This window comes from Mobula birostris, chromosome 20 (genome assembly GCF_030028105.1).
Source record: "Mobula birostris isolate sMobBir1 chromosome 20, sMobBir1.hap1, whole genome shotgun sequence".
In the NCBI taxonomy this organism is placed as follows: domain Eukaryota; kingdom Metazoa; phylum Chordata; class Chondrichthyes; order Myliobatiformes; family Myliobatidae; genus Mobula; species Mobula birostris.
This window is the reverse complement of record NC_092389.1, coordinates 44,571,524-44,597,200: the sequence shown is the minus strand read 5'-3', so window position 1 is coordinate 44,597,200 and position 25,677 is coordinate 44,571,524. Positions and strand designations below refer to the sequence as shown.

Genomic DNA, 25,677 nt, shown 5'->3' with positions numbered 1-25,677 from the left:
AAGTCTATCAGGCGGTCGAGTCCGTCGCTGTGATCTACGTAGCACCAGTGGTGATTGCATCGGCGACGGTGGTTGTGCTGGCTCCGGCCTGACTTGAGGTGCCAGCACGTTAGGCGTTGTTAATCCCTCATGCGTGTGCATCGCGCCTGGTATGGGAGAGCCGTGTGGTGTCTGTGTAGGGTTTGGAGTGCGTGGTGTCCCGTGGGTACATATATCGGTGGGTACGGGGTCAATCCCGGAGCTCCTGTGGGCGCCAGGTCATGGATGGAGACCGTGTCCTCCTGCCCATCAGGTAAAACCACGTAGGCATACTGAGGGTTCGCATGAAGTAAGTGAAACCTCTCGACCATCGGGGAGTATTTATTGCTCCTCACATGTTTCCGGAGCAGCACTGGCCCTGGGGATGTCAGCCAAGTTGGTAGGGTGGTCCCAGTGGTTGACTTTCTGGGAAAAGAAAAGAGCATTGGTGGACGTGCATAACAGGGAGCAGATGGAGTGGAGTGCCTCGGGAAGGACCTCCTGCCAGCGGGAGACCGGCAGTCCCTTTGACCTGAGGGCTAAGAGTGTGACTTTCCACACCGTGCCATTCTCCTTCTCTACCTGTCCATTCCCCCGGGGATTATAGCTCGTGGTCCTACTGGTTGCAATCCCCCTAGCCAGTAGATATTGGCGCAGCTTGTCACTCATAAACGAGGACCCTCTGTCACTGTGGATATAGCATGGGTATCCGAACAGAGCGAAGAGCTTGTGCAGAGCTTTTATAACTGACGTGGTAGTGGTGTCGGGGCAGGGGATGACGAAGGGGAACCGCGAGTACTCGTCAATTATGTTAAGAAAGTAAACACTGCGGTCGGTGGAGGGAAGGGGGCCCTTAAAGTCAACACTCAGTCGCTCAAAGGGGCGGGTGGCCTTGATGAGTTGTGCCTTTTCGGGTCGGTAGAAGTGCGGTTTGCACTCTGCGCAGACTTGGCAATCCCTGGTCATCGTCCTGATCTCCTCAAGGAGTAAGGCAGGTTCCGGGCTTTCACGAAGTGGAAAAGCCGGGTGACCCCTAGGTGGCAGAGATCTGCATGTAGGGCGTATAACCGGTTGATCTGCACGCTGGTGCACGTTCCCCGGGATAGGGCATCGGAGGGCTCATTATGGCTTCCACTATGGCCTGGGCCTCTTTCTCCACCACGGAGTGCCGAATTTCAGGGCCTTGAAGGGTACGGGAGAAGAACGCCACTGGTCTTCCCGCTGGTTGAGGGTAGCAGCCAACGCGAAGTCAGAGGCGTCACTCTCTACTTGGAAGGGAATGGCCTCATCCACCGCATGCATTGCTACTTTGGCAATGTCCCCTTTTATGTGGCTGAAGGCCGTGCAGGCTTCGGCTCAGAGGGGAAATATGGTGGGCTTGACCAGGGAACGGGCCTTGTCTGCGTAGTTAGAGACCCATTGGGCGTAATATGAAAAGAAGCCCAGGCACCTTTTGAGGGCTCTGAGGGTGTTGGGAAGAGGGAGTTCCAACAGGGGGTGCATACAGTCGGGGTCAGGGCCAATGACTTCATTCTCCACAACACACCCAAGGATAGCAAGTCGGGTGGTTCCAAATACACACTTGTCCTTGTTATAGGTGAGGTTGAAAGCTTTGGTCGCTTGGAGAAATTTTTGGAGGTTGTTGTCGTGATCCTGCCAGTCGTGACCGCAGATGGTGATGTTATCCAGATATGGGAATGTGGCCTTCAGCTGGCACTGGTCCACCATCCGGTCCATTGCCCTCTGGAAGACAGATACACCATTTGTGACACTGAAGGGAACATGCAGGAAGTGATAAAACCTGCCGTCCGCCTCGAAGGCGGTGTAAGGGCGGTCCTCCCGGCGGATGGGGAGCTGATGGTAAGTGGATTTTAGGTCTATGGTCGAGTACACCTTGTACTGTGCTATCTGATTGACCATATCCGCGATGCGGGGTAGAGGGTACGCGTCGAGCTACGTGAACCTATTGATGGTCTGGTTAGAGTCCACGACCATCCTATTCTTCTTCCCGTTCCGAACAACGACCACCTGCGCTCTCCAAGGACTTGTGCTTGCCTCAAAGACCCCCTCCCTGAGCAGCCGCTGCACCTCCGACTTAATGAAGGCTCTGTCCCCCGCGCTGTACCTCCTGCTTTTAGTTCCCACAGGTTTACAGTCAGGGGTCAGGTTGGCGAACAGAGGTGGGGGAGGGATCTTGAGGGTGGAGAGGCCGCAAGTGGTGTCGGTAGTGTGGCAGTTGGCATGGTGTTGGGTGGGATGTGCGGGTCGGTGTGTGTGTGTGGTCAATAGCGGGGTATGTGACGTATCCCTACAAAACTGGGGATTTACGACAGTAATTGGTGGGAGGGACCCATCATACTCCATTGTCACGCCTTTCAGGTGGCTCTGGAAGTCGAGCCCCAATAGCACAGGGTCACACAGTCTGCACCGTAGTGTCGCTACACAACCCCCCTGGATGTCTGTTGTATGTGACCCGGAAGCCATGGTGACCCTCTGCCTTACCGACCGTATCACGAGTCCGCAATGCTGCACCGTGTCCGGGTGGATAAAACTCTCCGTGCTGCCCGTGTCAAACAGGCAGTTTGTCCTGCGCCCCTCCACCAGGATGTCCATAATTGACCTTGCGAGTTGGTGGGGAGCGCTTTCGTCAAGGGTCACGGAATCCAGGGTGGGGTCGCTGTCTTGGTCCGGCGTGGTGGGGTGCGTGGTGAGCACCCGTTGGTCGTAAGCAGTGCGAGGTGGCGCCGACCAAGATAGCCGTCCCCATGTCTCACACATGGTGGCGGCGTGCAGGCAAGATGGTGACCACCATGCCTTGCACGTGGCGCTGCTCGATCCCGCTCGCGGTTTGGACTTACGGGCCTTGGCGAAGTAGCCCTTATTTCCACAGCTGGAGCAGGTAGCTTCTCGGACCGGGCAGCGTTTCCAGGGGTGCTTCTCAAGTCCGCAGAAGTAGCACTTCGCGGACTCGCGACTGGCAGCAGCCGTGGTTGATTTGCCGGCGAGTTGCGGGGGCTGCGGCGTCCACGAGGCCGTCCGAAGATCGTGTGCCTGGAGAGCATAGATAGTGTTTACCAGCCACAGGTGCTGTCTTCTGAGGGAACTCATCGTGCCGTCATAGCTCGGCTGGTCGCTGATCATCGAGTAGACCCATGGACTAACCCTGGAGAGGAGAACTCTACGCTTCGCGGCGGACTCGGTCATTTCAATCTCCTCCAGGTATGATTCAAAGCAGGCCAGCCAGAATTCGAAAGCGTTTCCAGCTTCAGGTGTTTGTGGGTCGGAGTCTAACTTGTCGGGTCTCAGGATGTGTTACATGCTTTAAAATTACTGTTAATAAAATTGATGCACTATCAATTACTCCAAAAGACTGGAAGTAGAGTAACTACTGAAAGGCTTTTATTAACAGTAAAATGGGTCCTCGTCCATCCTGTGTCTGTCCTGGTCTGTGGGAGGAGCCACAGGGGCATTTAGCAGAGGGGCGTGTCCAGACAGGTAACCCAGTTACAACATATATATATGGTTTACCACAGTAAGTGGAGAGTCTGTCCTGTCATTTAACAAAACAACAAATCCAGAATCAAGAAAAGGAAGGACAAATCAAGACTGGTTTATTACTGCCCCAAATGTCAATTCTCAGGCACCACAATCAACAATGACATTAAGCAGCAGTTACTCATTCTCCTGCTGAATTCTTGAGAAGTTAGCTGGTTTGTGAGTTCAGGACAGAGGGTCAGCAGAATAGTTGTTGTGAATGTGAACTGTGCGGAAGATGCAAAACATTTAAGGGATAAGGATGGGGTAAATGAGTGGAGGGGAGCAGAGCAGAGTGTAAAATGGCGAAGGGATTCCAGTGGTCCAATCAGCAGCAGGAGCAGGCCACAGTGATGAGGTTTCTCGCAGGTCGGTGACTCTTGTTTAAAAGTACAAGTACAGAAAGGAGAAGAGGGGTGGTCTTGTTGGGAGTAGGCCAGTAGTGAGAGTAGCACTATTAAGCTTTGGCTCAAAGGAGATTTCGGCTTGAAAGAGGCATTGGCTCTGAGTAAGTTTCCGTTAAGGCTCCCTCTTCTTTCTCTCTCTTGCTACACTTAGTGTAGTAAATGACTGTTGTGTGTTCTTCGTGCCAGATGTTGGAGTCCTGGGAGACCCAGTTCTGAAATGCATCTGTGTTAGGGTTCTGGAGCAGCAGCTGGATGGCCTTTGGCTTGTACAGGAGAGTGAGGAGATCATCTATCAGAGTTACAGGGAAGTAGTCACCCCAAAGTTGCAGGAGGTGAGTAGCTGGGTAATTGTCAGGAGGAATGTAAATGTGAATAGGCAGTTAGAGCAGAACACCCCTGTGGCCATTTCACTCAAAAATAAGTATAATGTTTTGGATACTGTTGTGGGGGATGACCTTCCAGGGGAATGCCATGGAGACCAGGTTACTGGCACTGAGCTTGAGTCCATGCTCAGGTGCAGAAGGGAAAGAGGGAGAAGGGGGGAGTGGTAGTGATAGGGGACTTAATAGTCAGTGGAACAGACAGGAGGTGCTGTGGACGTGAACGGGATACCTGAATGGTATGTTGCCTCCCAGGTGCCAAGGTCAGGGACGTCTCAGATCATGTCCACAGCACTTTGGAGGGGAAGGGAGAACAGACGGATGTCTTGGTACATATTGGTACCAATGACATAGGAAGGAGAAACAAAGAGGTCCTGAAAAGAGAATTTAGAGAGCTAGGTAGAAAGTTGAGAAGCAGGACCTCCAGGATAGTAATTTCTGGATTGCTGCCTGTGCCACATGCCAGTGAGGGTAGAAACAGGATGATTTGCCAGGTTAATGTGTGGCTGAGATGCTGGTGCAGGGGGCAGGGCTTCAGGTTCTTGGATCATTGGGATCTCTTCTGGGGGAGGTATGACCTGTAAAAAAATGATAGGTTGCACCTGAACCGGGGTGGGGGGGGCAATATTCTCATGGGAAGGTTTGTTAGAGCTGGCGGGGAGGGTTTAAACGAATTTGGCAGGGAGGTGGGAACCGGAGTGAAGGGACTCAGGACAGGACAGATGGTAAGAAAGCAAAGATCGCATGCATTCAGACTGTCAGGAAGGGCAGGCAGATGATAGGACAAAATTGCAGCCAGCTGGGTGATTATCAGTGCATTAGGGATGCAGAATCAAAAAGGGTAGCAAATACAGTACTCAAAGTGTTATATCTCAATGCACGGAGTATAATAAATAAGGTGAATGATCTTGTTGCACTATTACAGATTGTCAGGTATGGTGTTGTGGACATCACTAAATCATGACTGAAGGATAGTTGTAGTTGGGAGCTGAATGTCCAAGGTTACACGTTGTATGAGAGGGTTAGGAAGGTAGGCAGAGAGGGTGGCATGGTTCTGCTTGTAAAGAATGGCACCAAATCAGTAGAAAGATATGACATAGGATCAAAAGATGTTGAATCCCTGTGGGTTGAGTTAAGAGACTATAAGGGTAAAAGGACTCTGACAGCAGTTGTATACAGGCCTCCCAACAGTAGGTGGGATGTGGAGCACAGAATACAACGGGAAACAGAAAAGGCGTGTCAAAAGGGCAATGTTATGATAGCCATGGGAGATTTCAACATGCAGGGCGATTGGGAAAACCAGGTTGGTAGTGGATCTCAAGAGAGCGAATTTTTTGAATGCCTACGAGATGGCTTTTTAGAGCAGTTTGTTGTTGATAATACTAGGGGATCAACCATATTGGATTGGGTGTTACGTAATGAACCGGAGGCGATTAGGGAGTTTAAGGTAAAAGAACCCTTAAGAGCCAGTGATCACGATATGATTGAGTTCGACTTGAAATTTGATAAGGAGAAAGTAGAGTCTGGTGAAGCAGTATTTCAGTGGAGTAAAGGAAATTACAGTGGTATGAAAGATGTATTACCAAAAGTAAAATTGGAAGGAGATGCTGGCAGGGAACACAGGGATATTTCTTCAGCGGTTTGATCGGAACATGACCGCACAAGCATGTGGATGTCAGTCAGTGAGAACAGCGCGAGGAGTTTAAAAGTGAGAAGAGTTTAAAAGGAGACGGGTATTTCTTCAGCGGTTTGACCGGAGCATGACTGTGCAAGAATGTGGACGTCAGTCAGTGAGAACAGCGATAAGAGTTTAAAAGGAGAGCGGGGGTCCGGAGGAGTGGGAGACAGAGTAGGAGGGCTTTGGCTCAACAGGGCTCAGGCATTAACAGGTCAAAGCGAGGTAGGCTATCTGTGTAGATTACAGACAGGAAGTATGTGTGTGAGGCTGGTGTTCTGTGCTTGGTGTCAGAAGTGGGAAGTCCGGTAGACTCCCAGCCTCCCGGACAGCCACATCTGCGCCAGGTGTGTCGAGCTGCAGCTCCTTAGGGACCGTGTTAGTGAACTGGAAATGCAGCTCAATGACCTTCATCTGGTCAGGGAAAGTGAGGAGGTGATAGAGAGGAGCTACAGGCAGGTAGTCACACTGGGGTGTCGGGAGACAGATAAGTGGGTAACAGTCAGGAGAGAGAAGGGCAAGAGTCAGATGCTAGAGAGCACCCCTGTGACAGTCCCCCTTAACAATAAGTCTTCCTACTTGAGTATTGTTCTGGGGGGGGGACAGCCTACCTGGGGGAAGCGACAGTGGCTGTGCCTCTGGCACAGAGTCTGGCCCTGTGGCTCAGAAGGGTAGGGAAAGGAAGAGAATGGCAGCAGTGATAGGCGACTCTATAGTTAAGGGGTCAGACAGACGATTCTGTGGAAGCAGAAAAGTTTGCCTCCCAGGTGCCAGCGTCCGGGATGTTTCTGATTGTGTCCACGATATCCTGAAGTGGGAAGGAGAACAGCCAGAGGTCATGGTACATATTGGTACCAACGACATAGGCAGGAAAAGGGAGGAAGTCCTGAAAGCAGACTACAGGGAGTTAGGAAGGAAGTTGAGAAGCAGGACCAGAAAGGTAGTCATCTCAGGATTACTGCCTGTGCTACGTGACAGTGAGTATAGGAATAAAATGAGGTGGAGGATAAATGCGTGGCTGAGGGATTGGAGCAGGGGGCAGGAATTCAGATTTCTGTATCATTGGGACCTCTTTTGAGGCAGGAGTGACCTGTATAAAAAGGACAGGTTGCACCTGAATCCCAGGGGGACCAATATCCTGGCAGGGAGGTTTGCTAAGGCTATTGGGGAGAGTTTAGACAAGGATTGCTGGGGGTTGGGAACCAAACTGAGGAGACTGGGGAAGAGGCGGTTGGCTCACAAATAGAGAAAGCTTGGAGACAGTGCGAGAGGGAGGATAGGCAGGTGATTGAGAAGGGACGCGCTCAGACCGATGGTTTGAGGTGTCTATTTTAATGCAAAGAGTATTATGAACAAAGTGGATGAGCTTAGAGCGTGGATCAGTACTTGGAGCTATGATGTTGTGGCCATTACAGAAACTTGGATGGCTCAGGGGCAGGAATGGTTACTTTGAGTACTAGGCTTTAGATGTTTCAGAAAGGACAGGGAGGGAGGCAAAAGAGGTTGGGGGCGTGGCACTGCTGATCAGAGATAGTGTCACGGCTGCAGAAAAGGAGAAAGGCATGGAAGGATTGTCTACAGAGTTCCTGTGGGTGCAAGTTAGGAACAAGAAGGGGTCAATAACTCTACTGGGTGCTTTTTATAGACCACCCAATAGTAACAGGGACATTGAGGAGCAGATAGGGAGACAGATTCTGGAAAGGTGTAAAAATAATGGGGTTGTTGTGCTGGGAGATTTTAATTTCCCAAATATCAATTAGCATGTCCCTAGAGCGAGGGGTTTAGATGGGGTGGAGTTTGTTAGGTGTGTTCAAGAAGGTTTCTTGCCACAATATGCAGATGAGCCTACAAAAGGAGAGGCTGTACTTGATCTGGTATTGGGAAATGAATCTGGTTAGGTGTCAGGTCTCTCAGTGGGAGAGTATTTTGGAGATAGTGATCACAATTTTATCTCCTTTACGATAGTATTGGAGAGGGATAGGAACAGACAAGTTAGGAAAGCATTTAATTGGAGTAAGGTGAAATATGAGGCTATCAGGCAGGAACTTGGAAGCATAAATTGGGAACAGATGTTCTCAGGGAAATGCACGGAAGAAATGTGGCAAATGTTCAGGGAATATTTGCGTGGAGTTCTGCATAGGTACGTTCTAGTGAGACAGGGAAAGGATGGTAGGGTGCAGGAACCATGGTGTACAACCGCTGTTGTAAATCTAGTCAAGAAGAAAAGAGCTTATGAAAGGTTCAAAGAACTAGGTAATGATAGAGATCTTGAAGATTATAAGGCTAGTAGGAAGAAGCCTAAGAAAGAAATTAAGAGGGCCAGAAGGGGCCATGAGAAGGCCTTGGTGGACAGGATTAAGGAAAACCCCAAGGCATTCTACAAATATATGAAGAGCAAGAGGATAAGACGTGAGCGAATAGGACCAATCAAGTGTGACAGTGGAAAAGTATGTATGGAACTGGAGGAGAGAGCAGAGGTACTTAATGAGTACTTTGCTTCAGTATTCACTATGGAAAAGGATCTTGGCGATTGTAGGGATGACTTGCAGTGGACTGAAAAGCTTGAGCATGTAGATATTAAGAAAGAGGATGTGCTGGAGCTTTTGGAATGCATCAAGTTGGATAAGTCACCAGGACCAGACGAGATGTACCCCAGGCCACTGTGGGAGGGGAGGAAGGAGATTGCTGAGCCTCTGGCGATGATCTTTGTATCATCAATGGGGACAGGAGAGGTTCCGGAGGATTGGAGGGTTGCGGATGTTGTTCCCTTATTCAAGAAAGGGAGTAGAGATAGCCCAGGAATTTACAGATCAGTGAGTCTTACTTCAGTGGTTGGTAAGTTGATGGAGAAGATCCTGAGAGGCAGGATTTATGAACATTTGGAAAGGCATAATATGATCAGGAATAGTCAGCATGGCTTTGTGAAAGGCAGGTCGTGCCTTACGAGCCTGATTGAATTTTTTGAGGATGTGACTAAACACATTGATGAAGGTAGAGCAGTAGATGTAGTGTATATGGATTTCAGCAAGGCATTTGATAAGGTACCCCATGCAAGGCTTATTGAGAAAGTAAGGAGGCATGGGATCCAATGGGACATTGCTTTGTGAATCCACAACTGGCTTGCTCAGAGAAGGCAAAGAGTGGTTGTAGACGGGTCATATTCTGCATGGAGGTCAGTGACCGGTGGTGTGCCTCAGGGATCTCTTCTGTGACCCCTTCTCTTCGTGATTTTTATAAATGACGTGGATGAGGAAGTGGAGGGATGGGTTAGTAAATTTGCTGATGACACAAAGGCTGGGGGTGTTGTGGATAGTGTGGAGGGCTGTCAGAGTTTACAGCGGGACAATGATAGCATGCAAAACTGGGCTGAGAAGTGGCAGATGGAGTTCAACCCAGATAAGTGTGAGGTGGTTCATTTTGGTCGGTCGAATATGATGGTAGAATATAGTATTAATGGTAAAACTCCTGGCAGTGTGGAGGATCAGAGGGATCTTGGGGTCCAAGTCCATAGGACACTCAAAGCTGCTGTGCAGGTTGACTCTGTGGTTAAGAAAGCATACAGTGCATTGTCCTTCATCAATCTTGGGATTGAGTTTAGGAGCCAAGAGGTAATGTTGCAGCTATGCAGGACCCTGGTCAGTCCCCAGTTGGAGTACTGTACTCAGTTCTGGTTGCCTCACTACAGGAAGGATATGAAAACCATAGAAAAGGTGCAGAGGAGATTGACAAGGATGTTGCCTCGATTGGGGAGCATGCCTTATGAGAATAGGTTGGGTGAACTTGGCCTTTTCTCCTTGGAGTGACGGACGATAGGTGACCTGATAGAGGTGTATATGATGATGAGAGGCATTGATCATGTGGATAGTCAGAGGCTTTTTCTCAGGGCTGGAATGACAAGCACGAAAGGGCACAGTTTTAAGGTGCTTGGAAGTAGGTACAGAGGAGATATCAGGAGTAAGTTTTTTATACAGAGTGGTGAGTGCGCGGAATGGGCTACCAGTGACGATGGTGGAGGTGGATACAATAAGGTTTTTTAAGAGACTCCTGGATAGGTACATGGATCTCAGAAAAATAGAGGGCTATGGGTAACCCTAGGTAATTTCTAAGGTAAGGACATGTTCAGCACAGCTTTGTGCTTAGGGCCTGTATTGTGCTGTAGGCTTTCTATGGTTCTATGTTTCTAAAACAACAATGGCATTAGTTTCTGAGAAAATTGAGGAAGGTGTAGGACAGATGTATTGCAAAAGCAAAGAAATACTCAAATGGAAAAATAGTACAACCGTGGCTGACAAGGGAAGTTAATGCAAATGTAAAACCAAAAAAGAGGACAGACAACAAAGCAAAAATTAGTGGAAATATTGGGAAGCTTTTAAAAGCCTACAGAGAGAGCAACTAAAAGAATCATTAGAAGGGAAAAGATGAAATATGAAAGCAAGCTAGCAAACAATATCAAAGTGAATAGTAAAAGCTCTTTCAAGAATGTAAAAAATAAAAGAGAGATGAGACTGGATATAGGACTGCTAGAAAATGAGGCTGGAGAAATAATAATGGGGGAACAAAGAGATGGGAGATGATCTAAATGAATATTTTACATCAATCTTCACTGTGAAGACACTAGCAGTAAGTCAGATTTTGAAGGGTGTGAGGGAAGAGAAGTGAGTGCAGTTACTATTACAAGGGAGAAGGTGCTCAAAAAGCTGAAAGACCCAAGGGTACATAAGTCACCTAGACCAGATGAACTGCACCCAAGAGTTCTGAATGAGGTAGTGTTAGAGATTGTGGTGGCATTAGAAATGATCCTTTAAATATCATTGGACTTTGGCAGGGTGCCAGAGGGCTGGAAAATTGCAAATGTCACTCCACTCTTTAAGAAAGGAGGAAGGCAGCAGAAAGGAAGTTATAGACCAGTTAGCCTGACCTCAGTGATTGTGAAGATGTCGGAGTCAATTGTTATGGATGAGGTTATGAAGTACAGGACAAGATAGGGCAAAGTCAGCATGGTTTCCTTAAGGGAAAATCTTGCCTGTTGAACCTGTTGGAATTTTTTGAGGAAATTACAAGTAGGATAGATAAAGAAGATGCAGTGGATGTTGTATACTTGAACTTTCAGGTCTCTGACAAGGTACCACACATGAGGCTGCTTGGCAAGTTAAGAACCTGTGGTATTACAGGAAAGTTTCTGGCATGGCTAGAGCATTGGCTGATTGGTAGGAGGTAGTGAGTGGGAATAAAAGGATCCTTGTCTAGTTGGCTGCCAGTGACTAGTGTTGTTCTATAGGGGTCGGTGTTGGAATGCTTGTTTTTAATGCTGTATATAAATTATTTAGATGATGGAATAGATGGCTTTGTTGCCAAGTTTGCAGATGATATGAAGATTTGTGGAGGGGCAGGTAGTGTTGAAGAAACAGGTAGGATGCAGAAGGATTTAGACAGATTAGGAGACTGGGCAAGAAAATGGCAAGTGAAATGCAATGTTGGGAAATGCATGGTTATGCACTTTGGTAGTAGAAATAAATGTGCAGATTATTTTCTAAATGGGGAGAAAATGCAAAAATATGAGATGCAAAAGGACTTTGGAGTCCTTGTGCAGAACACCCGAACGTTAAATTGCAGATGGTGTGGGTAGTGAGGAAGGCAAATACAATGTTGACATTCATTTCAGGAGGCCTATAATACATGAGGCAGGGATATGATGTAGAAGCTTTATAAGGCAATGGTGAGGCCTCACCTTGAGTATTGTAAACAGTTTTGGGGCTCCTCATCTAAGAAAAGATGTGCTGGCATTGGAGATGGTTCAGAGGAGGTTCATAAGGATGATTCTGGGAATGAAAGGGTTATCATATGAGGAATGTTTGATGGTTCTGTGTCTGTACTCTGTGGAATTTAGAAGGATGAGGGGGGATCTCATTGAAACCTTTCGAATGCTGAAAAGCCTAGACAGAGTAGTTGTGGAAAGGATGTTTCCCATGGTGGGGGAGTCTAGGACAGGAGGGCACAGCCTCAAGATAGAGGGGTGTCCATTTAAAACAGAGGTGCTGAGACATTTCTTTAGCCAGAGGGTGGTGAATTTGAAATTTTTTACCACAGGCAGCTGTGGAGGCCAGGTCGTTTGATGAATTTAAGGCGGAGATTGATAGGTACTTGATTGGACACGGCATCAAAGGTTACGGGGAGAAGCTTGGGGAGTGGGACTGAGGAGGGAACATAGAGAAGTAGAATGTTTCATGAAGATATTAGTATTCCATTGGACCTATATAGAAACATAGAAACATAGAAAATAGGTGCAGGAGTAGGCCATTCGGCCCTTCGAGCCTGCACCGCCATTTATTATGATCATGGCTGATCATCCAACTCAGAACCCCGCTCCAGCCTTCCCTCCATACCCCCTGACCCCCGTAGCCACAAGGGCCATATCTAACTCCCTCTTAAATATAGCCAATGAACTGGCTTCAACTGTTTCCTGTGGCAGAGAATTCCACAGATTCACCACTCTCTGTGTGAAGAAGTTTTTCCTCATCTCGGTCCTAAAAGGCTTCCCCTTTATCCTCAAACTGTGCCCTCGTTCTGGACTTCCCCAACATCGGGAACAATCTTCCTGCATCTAGCCTGTCCAATCCCTTTAGGATTTTATACGTTTCAATCAGATCCCCCCTCAATCTTCTAAATTCCAACAAGTACAAGCCCAGTTCATCCAGTCTTTCTTCATATGAAAGTCCTGCCATCCCAGGAATCAATCTGGTGAACCTTCTTTGTACTCCCTCTATGGCAAGGATGTCTTTCCTCAGATTAGGGGACCAAAACTGCACACAATACTCCAGGTGTGGTCTCACCAAGGCCTTGTACAACTACAGTAGTACCTCCCTGCTCCTGTACTCGAATCCTCTCGCTATAAATGCCAGCATACCGTTCGCCTTTTTCACCGCCTGCTGTACCTGCATGCCCACTTTCAATGACTGGTGTATAATAACATCCAGGTCTCGTTGCACCTCCCCTTTTCCTAATCGGCCACCATTCAGATAATAATCTGTTTTCCTATTTTTGCCACCAAAGTGGATAACTTCACATTTATCCGCATTAAATTGCATCTGCCATGAACTTGCCCACTCACCCAACCTATCCAAGTCACCCTGCATCCTCTTAGCATCCTCCTCACAGCTAACACTGCCGCCCAGCTTCGTGTCATCCGCAAACTTGGAGATGCTGCATTTAATTCCCTCATCCAAGTCATTAATATATATTGTAAACAACTGGGGTCCCAGCACTGAGCCTTGCGGTACCCCACTAGTCACCGCCTGCCATTCTGAAAAGGTCCCGTTTATTCCCACTCTTTGCTTCCTGTCTGCTAACCAATTCTCCACCCACACCAATACCTTACCCCCAATACCGTGTGCTTTAAGTTTGCACACTAATCTCCTGTGTGGGACCTTGTCAAAAGCCTTTTGAAAATCCAAATATACCACATCCACTGGTTCTCCCCTATCCACTCTACTAGTTATATCTTCAAAAAATTCTATGAGATTCGTCAGACATGAATTTCCTTTCACAAATCCATGCTGACTTTGTCCGATGATTTCACCGCTTTCCAAATGTGCTGTTATCACATCCTTGATAACTGACTCCAGCAGTTTCCCCACCACCGACGTTAGGCTAACCGGTCTATAATTCCCCGGTTTCTCTCTCCCTCCTTTTTTAAAAAGTGGGGTTACATTAGCCACCCTCCAATCCTCAGGAACTAGTCCAGAATCTAACGAGTTTTGAAAAATTATCACTAATGCATCCACTATTTCTTGGGCTACTTCCTTAAGCACTCTAGGATGCAGACCATCTGGCCCTGGGGATTTATCTGCCTTCAATCCCTTCAATTTACCTAACACCACTTCCCTACTAACATGCATTTCGCTCAGTTCCTCTAACTCACTGGACCCTCTGTCCCCTACTATTTCTGGAAGATTATTTATGTCCTCCTTAGTGAAGACAGAACCAAAGTAATTATTCAATTGGTCTGCCATGCCCTTGCTCCCCATAATCAATTCACCCGTTTCTGTCTGCAGGGGACCTACATTTGTCTTTACCAGTCTTTTCCTTTTTACATATCTATAAAAGCTTTTACAGTCCGTTTTTATGTTCCCTGCCAGTTTTCTCTCATAATCTTTTTTCCCCTTCCTAATTAAGCCCTTTGTCCTCCTCTGCTGAACTCTGAATTTCTCCCAGTCCTCAGGTGAGCCACTTTCTCTGGCTAATTTGTATGCTTCTTCTTTGGAATTGATACTATCCCTAATTTCTCTTGTCAGCCACGGGTGCACTACCTTCCTTGATTTATTCTTTTGCCAAACTGGGATGAACAATTGTTGTAGTTCATCCATGCGATCTTTAAATGCTTGCCATTGCATATCCACCGTCAATCCTTTAAGTGTCATTTGCCAGTCTATCTTAGCTAATTCACGTCTCATACCTTCAAAGTTACCCCTCTTTAAGTTCAGAACCTTTGTTTCTGAATTAACTATGTCACTCCCCATCTTAATGAAGAATTCCACCATATTATGGTCACTCTTACCCAAGGGGCCTCTCATGACAAGATTGCTAATTAACCCTTCCTCATTGCTCAAAACCCAGTCCAGAATAGCCTGCTCTCTAGTTGGTTCCTCGACATGTTGGTTCAAAAAACCATCCCGCATACATTCCAAGAAATCCTCTTCCTCAGCACCTTTACCAATTTGGTTCACCCAATCTACATGTAGATTGAAGTCACCCATTATAACTGCTGTTCCTTTTTTGCACACATTTCTAATTTCCTGTTTAATACCATCTCCGACCTCACTACTACTGTTAGGTGGCCTGTACACAACTCCCACCAGCGTCTTCTGCCCCTTAGTGTTACGCAGCTCTACCCATATCGATTCCACATCTTCCCGGCTTATGTCCAGGCTTATATGTTGCTATACAAACAAACACACAACGTTAACATGCACATACATTCAGCGGCCACTTTATCCGGTACCTCCTGTACATCTGCTTGTTAATACAAGTATCTAATCAGCCAATCATGTGGCAGCAACTCAATGCATAGAAGCATGCAGACATGGTCAAGATATTCAGTTGTTGTTCAGCCCAAACATCAGAATGGGGAGGAAATGTGATCTAAGTGACTTTAACCGTGGAATGACTGTTGGTGACAGATGGGGTAAAGGGAAACTGCTGATCTCTTGGGATTTTCATGCGTAACAACTTCTAGAGTTTACAGAGAATGGTGCAAAAAGCAAAAAAAAATCCAGCGAGCCCCAGTTCTGTGCGTGAAAACACCTTGTTAATGAGGTAGGTCGGAGAAGAATGGCCGGGCTGGCTCAAGCTGACAGAACAACATCTCTGAATGCACAACATGGCAAATCTTGAAGTGGATGGGCTACAGCAGCAGAAGACCATGAACGTTCACTCAGACGTACAGGAGGTCCCTAATAAAGTGGTCACTGATGTACAGCTAGAAATTATGAGAATTAAATAATAAGTTAGCCTATATTACAAAGAGAGAACAGCGTTGTGGCTATACAGCATGAGCTGGAACAGAGTGGAACTACCAGACTGCTAACATTAAGGAGGTTAGTCACTCTAGGATTTGATGCTAAAGGAGAAGGGCTTGATATGTTTTGCCCTTTTTTTTGGTTGAATCTTTAGGCATTTTGCCAAGAACTGACATCTGCAATTTTCTAAAAGTATAGCAGATATAAAATATGGACTTTTAGTAGATAAATTAGCCAATAAAAACAGTTATTTCCCCTAAGCTGTCAAGCTGATCACCATCTCCACTCATTAACCCATCCCAACACAAACCCCCCACCACCACCACTACTTTATCTTTATCTGGCAGAGTCACCTTATGTACAGATACTCCTGTAGTTAGCATCACTTTATGGACATATAATCAGTCAATGCATATAGGCTACAAAAGTCCTCTCCACCGTTGAGCACATCTACAAGGAGCACTGCCACAAGAAAGCAGCATCCAGGCCATGCTGCCTTCTCTGTGTTGCCATCAGAAAGGATGTACAGGAGTCTGTGGTCCTACATGACCAGGTTCAAGAATAGTAATTACCCTTCAACCGGGCTCCTGAATCAGTGTGGATGACTTCACTCACCTCAACACTGAATTGATTTCAAAATGTATAAACTCAGACTCTACAGCCAGCTCTCAGTGTCATTTATTTATCTGTTTATTTATTTACTTTTTATTTATTTTTTGTAATTGCACAGTCTGCCATCTTATGCACATCTGCTGCTCGTTAGTTATTGTGTGTAGTTTTCCACTGATTCTTCTGTACTTCTTTGTATCTACTGTAAATGCCTGCAAGAAAATGAATCTCAGGGTAGTGTGTGATGACATATACATAATTTGATCTGAAATTTACTTTGAACTTTGAAGCTAATCTTACGTATTTATATTTATTGTGTTTTTATTGTGTTCTTTTTTTTGTGTTTTTTATGCTGCATCAGATCTGGAGTAACCATCATTTCACTCTCCTTTACACTTCTTAACAATGAATGATAACAAACAATCATAAGTCGTGAATAAATTAGATAAAGCGGGGGTTCCCAAACTTTTTTATGCCATGGACTCCTACTGTTAACCAAGGGGTCCATGGACCCCAAGCTGGGAACCCCTGAAAAAAAGCAAACCAGATGTCTGCAAGATTTGCAGCTAGCTGGCAATATGTTAGGAACTTTCTTGAATTCACACTGCATTCTTTTTGAAATCAGCAATTGTACTAGGAACACTGGGGTCTCCAATATTTCAAAACAAGGGGTCATTTCGGTTTTCTGCATGAATTATAAAACACATTTTAACAAATATAGATCTCTTGTAATAGTGTGATCACTTAAATGGAGTATGATGTTCTCCCAAGGGGATATTCCCTTAATGGAGAATGCCTGTGCGTGACTTTGTTTCATGCGGGGAGGCTGACGCACAGGCAGTCACCACACAGTCCTTGACGGATCCGGGTCAGGGTCCAGTGGCATGGTATCCAAGGCGACTTGGGACCCTTTACTGCTGCAGCCTTACGTCACCTTTACTGCTGTTGTGATGTGTTATCATCTCCCACCAGTTCTGCCGTTGAGGTCTTGGTTGGATCACTCTTTGTCTAGAACCTCCTCCTTGACCTTACTGCCGTGGGTGACCCTACCAGATAGCTAACTTCCAGATGGCATCACTTTTGGGATCTCAGGAACTTACAAACCTCCCCTGCATGACAAAGTGATGATCCTCAGAGAAGATTGAGAAGCAAGAGTTTTCAAACAGCAGTTATATAACCAGACAGGACTCTGAACATTCTGCACAATGATTTTAGTTAAAACAAAGTTCCTGGGTGAGATGAGAAAACTTTATACACTCCATTAGCACAGCAATAGTGGAACTATTACTATCGGCCACTTGCTAACTAGATCAAATGCAAAATTCATAAGTCGATTTCCAGGAGGTTCTGGGAAATGGAAGATATATTTAAAGATCTGCTCGAAGATCCTGGAAATCTGCTGTAAAGCCAATAAATGCAAATATTTCTGAGCAGATCAGTGTAAATAGAAACAAAGCTGACGACAGTACAATGAAACGTTGGTCTTCATCTAACACACATTTCATGTGCTCTCTCCGCCTTCCCGCCCCCAACCCTAGAACAAAGCCTATCTGTTTACTAATTTTACCTGATAATGAAACATTAAATCTGTTTCTTTCTTTCTTCACAGATGCTACTTGACCTGCTGAGTATTTCCAGCAAAAGACTATCCAGAAGGCAAAAGGAATGTTGGCTCGAGGAATTGAATTTCAGAGCAGAGAGGTTATGCTGCAACTGCACAGGGTACTGGTGAGGCCGCAGTTCCGTGGGTAGTTCTGGTCTCCTTACTTGAGGAAAGATATACTGTCTTTGGAGGCGGCGCAGAGAAGTTTTCGCCAGACTGATTCTAGAGATGAGAAACTGAGTCGCCTGGGACTACACTCACTGGAATTCAGAAGGATGCGAGAGGATCTAAAAGAGACATGTAAAATTGTGAAAGGGATAGATAAAACAGAGGCAGGATTTTTTTTCCCACTGGTGAGTGAGACTAGAACTAGGGGATACAGTCTCAATGATCAGGGAAATAGATTGAGAATGGAGATGAAGAGAAACTGCTGTTACGGGTAATAGTGTAACGGAGATAGGTGGATCTGAGTCCATGACCAGATCAGCTATAATTTTATAGAATGGTGGAGCAGATTTCACAGACCAGATGGCCTACTCCTGCTCCTAATTAAAATATAGAACATAGAACACTACAGCATAGTTGAGGCCCTTCATCCCATGGTGTTGTGGTAACCTTCTATCTACTCTTATGGTAGGGTATGGGCCTCTGTCAGTTAGAATCGACCATGGATATTGCATCCTCACTGTCTAGATACGCAGGCCTGGGCAGGACATTATGGGGAACAAGCCGTTGCCCATGTAGCAAGCTCCCCCTCTCCATGCATCTGACGAACCCAAAGGAACAGCAGAGACTGATACAGTTTGGCATCAGCAGCATTGCAGGAGTTGCCAGTCAGTGTTGAACTCAACATAAGACCACTGTAAGGTCTCCAGCTCCAGGTTTTCCCTCAGGGTTTACTCCCGAAGCCTTCCCCATGAGTGGGTATAGCGGCAAGACAGTGGGGATTTGAGATTAGAGTTTTCCTTCTCCTAGATGAGCTGCCAACCACGACTGACAAGTCCTATCTGTCCAAAATGACTGGTTTTAAGGTACCATTATCCCGCCTTTGCCCCTTCTCCTGTCGGTAGAAACAATTCCGCTGGGCTTAGTAGCTAAGCCACATGTAAAGGCCAGAAGCTGGGCTTGGTTGTCAGAGGCTATTTGAGGTGCACACCATTGAGAGCATTTAGTAGGTAGTGAGAGCTTATCCCCATTACCTACCCTGGATATAACAACTGTAAGGAACTACTCTTATAAATCAGCAGTCATACAAGCTACGGTTTGTCAAAAGAGATAGAGCAGCTCTTTGAACAAGCTGCTGAAACAACGGCATCAGGCACAAGACGTGGCTCCCAAATGAGTAAAATTACAAAGACTTTTGGATGTCTTTAAAAAGCAGAGTTACAGTGTTAAATGTCAGCATATTCTGAAATGCATACACAATAAATTCTACCACAGCAAACCCCCACATGTTGACCTACAGATTACTCTGGGATTCAGAATGCCTGATTAGCGATCTTCTGGGTTTTACAGGTTTACAGAATCTATAAATTTGTTTGCAAGCCTTGGGAATTTCCAGATGGCAACTTAATGGACACAGTTGAAGCTGAGGATTCGACTTCATGTTACTTTTTGGAAGTTATTATTGACTCTTTGCATCAGCGGTACAGCAGTGGAAACTGCGAGCTGTTTTGAACACTCCTGGGAGTCGTTTCGAACACTCCTGGGAGTGACATCTTGCACAACCTCGCATGGTCCCAGATCGCATCCTACACAATCAGAAAAGCTCACCAACGCCTCTACTTTCTGAGAAGGCTGAAGGGAGCTGGACTATGTGCATCCATACTCACGTCATTCTGCAGATGTGCAGCTGAGAGCATCTTAACAAGCTGCATCACGGCATGGCACGGAAACTGCACCGCGGCGGACAGGAAGGCTCTGCAACGGGTAGTCAAAGCTGCCCAACACATCACCAGCACCAGCCTATTCACCACCAGGGACATGTATACAGAAAAGTGCGGGGAAAAAGGCCAGTAGCATCACAAAGGATCCCCTCCATCCTGCTCATGGACTGTTTGTCCCACTCCCATTAGGGAGGGGGCCATGTAACATCCACGCCAGGAACCACCAGACTCAAAAACAGTTACTTTCCCAAAACAGTCAGGCTGATCAACATCTCCACCCACCCCTCCACACCCCCAACCACCACTACTTTATCATTTCCTGTCGGTCACCTTATGTACAGACACTCTTGTGCCTAGCATCACTTTCTGGACATACAATCAATCTGTGTATATAAGCTATCTTATGTATTTTTATATATTGTGTTTTTATTATTATTGGGACCTTTATTATGTTTTTAATATACTGCATCAAATCCAGCGTAACAACTATTTCATTCTCCTTTACACCCATGTACGGGAAATGACATTAAATAGTCTTGAACCTTGAGCAGCTCCTGAGCTAAGTGACAGAGTTTCCTGCTGCACAGACTAACCCATGCTATGTCAAAATACAGCCTCAAATATTCCAGCCCGCCAGTAACAAGAGGCACACCAGACGAAGATGCTGCTGCTGCTGCACACCTTCCAATATATGAGTTCAGTCTTTAGCTTGTGCGCTGTCTGTGTGGAGTCTGCATGCATGACACAGCTCAGCAGGTCACAGGAACCAGCCTTTCCTCCATGGACTCTGTCTACACTTCCTGTGCTTGAGTTGGCTTCCTCCTGGTTCTCCGGTTTCCTCCCATGTCGTAAGGACAGGCAAGTTAATTGGCTGTTGCAAATTGCCCATTAGTGTAGGTGGATGATGGGAGAATTGGTAGAAAGTTGACAATCATCATGGGAATGGGATGAAAGGGTATATTGGTACTGGATTATTATTGAGATATAGTGAAAATGTTTGTTTTACATATCATTCATACAGATCAATTCATCACATCAAAGCAATGAGATAGTACAAGGGAAAAGCAGAATTAAGTGTTACAGAGAAAGGGCAGTGCAGGCAGACAACAGGGTGCAAAGGTCATGAGGAGATTGCTGGTGAGGTCAGGAGTCTATTGCATCATACGAGGGGACTGTTCAAAAGTTGTTCTTGAGCCTGGTGGAGGGCTTTCAGGCTCTTGTAACGGGAGGGGGTAAAAGAGAGAATGTCTGGGGTGGTTGGGATCTTTGTTATGTTTGCTGCTTTGCTGAGGCAACAGGGAATGTAAGCAGAGTCCTTGGATGGGAGGCTGGTTACTGTGATGTGCCAAGCCGCATCATCAACTCTCTGCAGTCTCTTGCGGTCACTGAAAGAGCAGTTGCCGATCACTCTGAGAACAACATTAACTTGATGAACTGAATCTTATAAGAAAATATGAACACTTCGCCATCTTAAAATTTGTCTATTACTGACTGATCTTATTTTTGTTTCATTTTCAACAGGACCCAATACTTTAGCATGTGGAGAAGTAATCCAATGACAAGCTCCTGTTCACCAATCTGATGAATACCTTTGACAACAGCTTCTAAGTGAAGGGCTGAAATGAAGCCACCACCACAGTTCTGAGCTCCTGGTTGATGTACACTCTGTGGCCACTTTCTTAGTTACCTCCTGTACCTAATAAAGTGGCCACTTTATTATGTTTGTGGTCTTCTACTGCTGTAGCCCATCCACTTCAAGGATTGATGTATTGTGCATTCAGAGATGCTCTCCTATATAACAATACTTAGTACATGTTTATTAGAGTTACTATCCCATTCCTGTCAGCTTGAACCAATCTGGCCATTCTCCTTTGAACTCTTCATTAACAAGACATTTTCACCCACAGAACTGCTGCTCACTGGATTTTTTTTTTTTGTTTTTGCACCATATTCTGTAAATTCTAGAGGCTGCTGTGTGTGAAAATCCCAGGAAATCAGCAGATTCTGAGGCACTCAAACCACCCCATCTGGCACCAACAATCATTTCACAGTCGAAGTCACTTAGACCGCAATTCTTCCCCACTCTGATATTTGGTGTGAACAGCAAATGAACCTTTTGACCCTGCCTGCATACTTTTATACATTGGGTTGCTGCCACATGATTGGCTGATTAGATACTTGCATTAAAGGTGTACCGAATAAAGTGGCCACGAGTGCAATATTCTCCACAGTGAAGGTTTCACTTCACACTGAAGTTATAATTTCATTCTGAAGTTCTTGGTAATGTTTCAGAGAGAAGGGTGAGCTACATTGTGGAATAAGCTGCCAAAACCTGTGCAGTAAGAGGCACATGGAAAGAAAATGGTTCAAGTATTATTTCATACATAAATGTAAAGATCCGGGGTAAAATAAGGACTGCCAGATGTACACTTGTGTTACAAAAACACTCACTCCTGCAGCAACGGAGAAGTCCGAGCTGAGAATGGAAAGATAGCTCAATAACTCTTCTTTAAACCAACACCTGGATTTAATGGATGTCACATCTTCCCTCCTCTATGTGTGAAATAGAAATCTGATCAGTGAAGGAATGATGTGATAGGATGCTTATTTTAGTATTTTAATGTTTTAGAACATAGAAAATGAAACATTGCAGCACAGTACAGGCCCTCCAGCCCACTAAGCTGAGCCAACATTTTTATGTGCTCCAAAATCCCTCCCAAAGAGTCCTCCATTTTCTCATCATCCATGTGTCTATCTAAGAGTCTTTCAGATGTCTCTAAGGAACCTGCCTGAACCAACACCCTGGCAGTGCATTCCACGCACCCAGCACTCTCTGTGTAAAAAACCTACCCCTGACATCCTCCCTATACTTAACGATGCCCCCTCGTATTAGCTCTTTATGCCCAGGGGGAAATGTTTCCAGCTGTTCACTCACTCTATGCCTCTATCAGGTTACTCCTCATCCTCCACTGCACCAAAGGATACAAGTAAATAGTGCAAACAGAGTAGTGTTCATGGGTTCATGGACCATTCAGAAATCTGATGGTGGAGTGGAATAAGTTGTTCCTAAAACTTTGAGTGTGTGTCTTCAGGCTCCTGGACATCTTTGTCGATGGTAGTAATGAGAAAAGAGCATGTACTGGATGGTGAGGGTCTTCAATGATGGAGGCCACCTTTCTGAGGCGTCGCCTTTTGAAGACAAGCTTCATGGTGGGGAGGAAAGTCTGCAGCCCTTTGTGAGTCTGAGCACTGGAGCCTCCATACCAGACAGTCAGAATACTTTCCACTGTACATCTGCAGAAATATGCTGGAATCTTTGGCCACATACCAAATCTCCTAATGAAGTATAGCCACCGGTCTGCGCTCTTGGTTGGTGGTTTCATTAACACGTTGGGCCCAGGATAGATCTTCTAAGATGTTGGTGCCCAGGAACTTGAAGCTGCTCATCCTTTCCACTGCTGACCCCTCGATGAGCACTGGTGTGTATTCCCTTGACTTCCCTTTCCTGAAGTCAGCAGTCAAGTCCTTGGTCTTACTAACACCGAGTGCAAGGTTGTTGCTCTGACACCACTCGACCAGCTAATCTATAGCCTGTACGCCTCCTCATCACCAACTGAAATTCTACCAACAATAGTTGTGTCATTGGTGAATTTATAGATGATGCTTGAGCTGCTGGAATTATGCCTCTTGCCACTGGTTCTGGGAAAATGCCATTTTCCCATCTACTTGGGTAGACAGGCAAGCCCAGGACCAGACCAAGACTCAACTAGTATCATTGCTCATTGTAGTCTGAGTATGGAGTTGTCGATGGAGCTCCAAGCAGTAAATTTTAAAACAAATGCTGCATTATCCATCAGGCATATGGTCCTCTGATGGCATGAGATGTTTTCTTGTTTGTCTGCAGTGATCTCACTGTTGCTGGCTATCTAAACAGCTGAAGGGAGAACAACCACTGGAACAGCTTTCCCTCTGCCTCACCTCATGACTCGAATGAAGTAATAATAACAATTTAAATAATAATTTATTTATAGAGCACTTTGCATACAAACGATATAATTCAAAGTGCTTTACAATGGAATAAAATACAAACATGAAAATAAAGGCCAAAAGATATTGGTTAAAAGCAAGGTTAAAAAAATAGTTTTTGAGCTGGCATTTAAAAGTGTCAACTGTGTCTGCATCCCCTAGAGAATTAACTTTTGAGTTCCACAGTTTAGGAGCATAGTTCAGTAAAGCTGACCTGCCAATTATCTTTTGAGGAAGATTGCTTAAATTTAAGAGACTGGCAGAAAAAGACCCAAGAGCTCGAGCAGGATTATAAAACGTAAGCAATTCTGTGATGCACTCTGGTCTCAGTGTACCGAGAGATTTAAGAACAAGTAAGAGGCCATTAAAATCCATTCTAAAAGATACAGGGAGCCAATGCAGAGGAGGTAGGATGGGAGTGATATGCTTCCTCGTCCTGGTTTAGGTTAAAGATCGAGCAGCAGTGTTCTGAATGAGTTGTAGTTGAAGTGTGCGTATTTAGTTTAAAATGGTCGAAGGAATGCCATGCAAATTTATAATTATTAGACACTCAGCCACGTCCATGGCTTCTGTCCCAACCGCATAAAAAACCATGTTTATAATACATGTTCAAAAACCAAGGGTCAGCTTTATTCACCATATCCATCGACATGGAATTTGTTGTAGTGTGTCGGTCAGGGCATGGCATGCAACAAAAAACAACATCCAACAATTATGAAGAATAAAGAATTTGATAAAAAATAAAGTTACAGGTTAAAGTAAGGATATGGAATAAAATGTACAGAAATACATAAATACCAACATGTATTTTCAATGTAAACAGCATTATAAAAAGTAGTTTAAAATGTTTACAGTGCAGTGCAGTTACTGAGGTAATAGATAGAGGAGGTAAAAGGGGGCTAACTAAAATAGTTGATCAGATTAACTGCCTGAGAGAATAAGTTTTTAGGATGGTGTGATGCTTTTGTTGAAATAGCCCCATTATAATGAGCTCTTTGGGTCTGTGTGCATTGGGCTCTGAGGTTTTTTTCGTGTGCCATACTCTGCCAGAACCTCGGTGACCACTTTTTTTTCAAGCGGTTGCCTTGGAGGAAAGATTCTGTGAGTGGTCCCCCACGTCCTTCTCACAGCGCAGTTTTTTTTATGAGGCCGAGTTGCGAGCTCGACACTCAACCCGGCACAGATGGAAAGGATGCCTGGGAGCAGCCCGACTGGATTTGAATTCAGGAACCTCCGTTCCAGACTCCAGCGCTGATGTCACTGCGCCACCAGCCAACCCGAGGTTTTTAGAGGACCTGAATTGGTTAATTGCTGTTTAACAGATGTTGGTAATCCCTGATGCTTTCTGATTAAGCTTGTTTAGTTTACTTTGACTGGCTTGGGGATTCCACGTTACTTGTAGTATTTAAGCGTATGCTTGACTTGTTCTCTGGCGGGGTCCTAGTTTTGAGAATGTTACTTCTTGCGGTGTCGCTCGGCTGAGCTACCAATTTTCTGTTGGATATTTTATGAATAACCTCTGTTCACTGTCTCTACATGACAGTCTGTTTTTCCTCCGCGTCTGGGTTCTGTCATTGCCAGTGCACATCGTGACACCCATAGTGTTTTCCAGAAGGAAGCTTTGGATAAAGACAGTTTGCAGGGTGAGTAATGTCCCTGTCAAAGTTTCTGGTCCAAATCCTGCATCAGGATAGGCATCTGCAGCATGATATCCAAGATTTATTTTCTCTTTCATTGATCAGTTCGAGTTTTGTTTTATTTAATCATAGCCAGCAAGGCCAACATTTATTGCAGTGAAGAGTTAACAACTTTGAAGTCACTTACTGACCAGATCTGGTGTCGAAAGTAAAGTTCCTGACCTGGGAGGGTTTTCAATGTCAATTTTGTATTTTCTCAGTTATACAAGTTTTTATTTGAGACTAAGTTGAATTTCTTTTCCCTGTCTATTATCCTGGGATTCACACAATGGCTCTAAATCAGTCCAGGGCTCTGGGTATAAGTCATGTTCATTATCGGGGCATAAA

General features: G+C 45.5%; 1 long non-coding RNA gene across 1 annotated transcript in view; it reads left to right on the top strand.

Annotated features, from left to right (window-relative positions):
• LOC140212681 (uncharacterized) overlaps positions 1-21,829 on the top strand; it is a 70,500-nt gene extending 48,671 nt beyond the window's left edge. Inside the window, exons 2-3 of the long non-coding RNA XR_011889766.1 lie at positions 17,748-18,094; positions 21,149-21,829. This is a non-coding gene — a long non-coding RNA (uncharacterized lncRNA). The remainder of the gene's footprint in view (positions 1-17,747; positions 18,095-21,148) is intronic.
• Positions 21,830-25,677: the final 3,848 nt, after the last annotated feature.